Here is a 3,436-nt window from a genome sequence, read left to right as displayed (position 1 = left end):
GCGGCGCGTCTTCGGAGGTGGATGGGATCCCAGGCCATTGTGACGTAGGAAGCGGATTGCGTAGTGAGTTACTCACTACGCTTAAGCGTACTGAGTAAACTCTGTCAGGTCTACCATGATTTATGTATTTTATCGCTCTGTCCATCTATTTTTCTAAATAATTTTAGGGTTTGAAACTAAAAATGAATCATATACAATGTTCAAATGGACCACGCCACAGGAAACATTTGAATTCAACGTCCACTGTTGAAAAATTTTTGGAGATCACAGAAGTTTTGGATCAAGCTTATATTTGTGTTTTTCCTTCATCCATATTTGTATGATTTTATGAATAGATTTGATGACAAATAAACATCATTGTGGGGCCTAGAAAGGTTTCAATGGTGGAAGTTAGTATCCCCACTTTTTCCTGTGATATGATTGACTTGCTCTTTAGATATGATTCAATTTTGGGCTCAACCCCTTATATTAGATGGAAAAATTGATGGACGGCGTGGATATACCACATACATTCAAGGTGGGCCCAACTGAGTTTACTCAATGTGCTATGCAATCCAATTTGGGTGATGTACGCGCCTTTATCTACGCTGGGGATCCATGAGCATGATTTCGAAAATTAGCTAAACCAAATCTCAGGTGGACCATAATAAAGAAGCCGTACTACAACTGAAAACTTCTCGCAGGCAACAAAATTTCGAATGAAGCTGATATTTGCGTGGTCTTTTCATCGGATCTTTGTGACCTTTTCAACGGCTTGAATGGCTAATAAATATTCTGGTGGCCCGTAGAGTTTCTAGTTGTGGGGAATTAATTAGGGCTGTTTTTTGTGGTATGGTCACGGATCTATTTCATTTATCGGATCTTGCCCTAAATTGAGCTGTTAAAATGAATTTACGGTGTGGATGTAAGGCACATTAATCACAGTAGGCCACACAGTTATTGATCCACTTAAACTGCACAAAGCAAGCTCTTGTCAAAGCTCCGTGGACCTCACCATGATGTATGCCTTTTATCAAAATCCAAATCTTAGGTGGACCGTTCATAGGAGAATAGTCTTGACTGAATGTTCACTGTTAAAAACTTCCCAAGGCTCATGGTGATGTTTATTTGCCATCCAACCCATTGATATGGTTATTCAAACCTGCATAAAGGGAAAATAGAAATATTAGCTTGATCCAAAACTTGAGTGACTCCTAACAAGTTTTGACGACAAGCGTTCAATCTCCACCATTTTCCATGGTGTGGTCCGCTTGAGATTTGAATCTTGTTCATTTTTTGATTCTGCCCTACAACAGGCTGGAAAAACAATTGGACAGTGTGGATAAAACTTATACATCCTATGGGCCCGTAGAGTTTTGACAACAACTAGTAGGCCGGTGTTGCGTCATTAGCCAAACCGCGTCCGGCAAATGCAGGCCATTCGCCCGTGAAAATCTCACATCAATGCTGAAAGAAAAACACCGTTTCTGGAAAGAAACGCGGATTGTGCCATATTTCAACTAGCTAACGCTGTGGGGCCATTGTGATGTCTGTGCCTGCTCTCTGTTGTCCATACAAATTTATTTTTTTTTTCATTTAAAGCAGTTATCCCAAAATTAAAGCATATCTAAAGCTTAAGTGGACCACACCATATAAAACAATGGCGTAGTGAAGCTCACCATGGAAGCCTTCCTGTGGCCCACAGTAATGTTTGTTTGTCATCCGGCCTGTTCACAAGGTCACACGTACATGGATGAAGGGAATATACAAATATCAGCTTAATCCAAAACTCCTATAGCCTCCGTTGAGTTTTCAATGTTGGCTTTCAATTCCCTTCCTGTCATCCAACCTCTTCACAAGATAACATATACACCGATGAAAGGAAAACACAAATATAGGTAGCCCCGTGAAGTTTTCAATGGTAGACATTCAATTCCCTTCCCATGGTGTAGGCTCCTGGGTTTGTATATATATGCTAGAACGTTGGGCTTATTCCCTAAAATAATTGGGAGAAATGGATGGACCATGTGGATAAGACACACATATCATTGGGCCCATAGCATGGGGAGTTTCATTTTAAAGATAAAAAACTTTAATACTCCGGCACAAGCAGAGTATGCGGGCACCAAATTGGTACCACCCTGCCTGTACATCATGGCGTAATTTGATTTAATTGCAGGTCGCTACATGGTGGAACAACTTTCAAATATATTTTGTATGGCCCATCTTTGACAGTCCAGTTAATTCCCACCTCAGTGGCCAGGGCAATAATCATTGAAACCGTGTTGACTTGTAATATCATGGTGATGAAATAATTCATTCACTTATAAATTGGATTTTTTTTTTTTTATAATGATTTTTACATTGTCTAATACTATCATAAAACATAATAATAAAATACCTTTAAAAAAAAATTTTGCACAAAAGTTATAAAGGAGAAAAAGAAAATAAGATTTATATATTTTAAATTTTACCAAGTCATGTATATTATTGCTAGGACCGTCCACGCGATGAAAAAAGTTTACATGTTGATGTGTTGCAATAGTATGTCTCATGTCTTTAGCTGTTGGATCAAAGTCTTCTTCAATGACTCAAAAGAACTCTTTGGGTTGATGGATCAAGATACTTGGGACAGTTGGCACTTTGTGTTCGAGTGTATTCGATAGCCCATTTGGGAGCTTTTATCTAGATTGGATTTGAATCTAAATCACAATTATATTGAAATCAAGGTAATTATAAATCCTTGTGTTTGGTTGCTTGTAATTGGAATGTATTAACATCTGTGCTTTTTACTTGGAAGCTTACATTTAGCATGCATTTTAATTCTTTTATATATTCACAGGATTTGAATTTGATTGACTAAATCAGCTTTAATATCTCAAAATAATATACACATGTAATATTTGACAGAATGATTGTAATGAGCTTATTGAAATATATACTTTTTCCAAACGGAAGAAATGTCAAGCCTCGAGTGGGCCACAAATCTAAGGATCACAACAAATGCTAAATCATATTTCTAATAAACAATAACTGAGAACATGTTCAATCAAACTTTCCAGTCAAAAGGATTGTTGCAGAGCAACGATTGGATACAATGGTTTATTAATAAGTTACAATATTTCTACCACTTCTGCGTTAATATGTCTGATCATGTCTTAAATATTGGGTAAGAATTCAAGTAGGGGTTATTTGAATAGGGCAGTTCACGTGTGCTTAGACCCATAGCTGATCTTTACAAGCCCATATTCCTGTTTTCATACTAGTTTAGAAATGGCTCTCACTAAAAAACTGGCTTGCACCTAAATCAGGTCGGATTAGGTCCGGCTAATTTTATATGTCAAACATCCAAGGGAGGCATGACACATGCAATGCAAGTGAAAAGAACAGGTGATAAAGATTGGATGAAAAGGATGCAACTAAGTGCGGGTTGCATGTAGAAAGAGAGACAATGAGG

Source organism: Magnolia sinica, chromosome 4, assembly GCF_029962835.1.
Source record: "Magnolia sinica isolate HGM2019 chromosome 4, MsV1, whole genome shotgun sequence".
NCBI lineage: Eukaryota > Viridiplantae > Streptophyta > Magnoliopsida > Magnoliales > Magnoliaceae > Magnolia > Magnolia sinica.
This window is presented reverse-complemented; position numbering follows the sequence as displayed.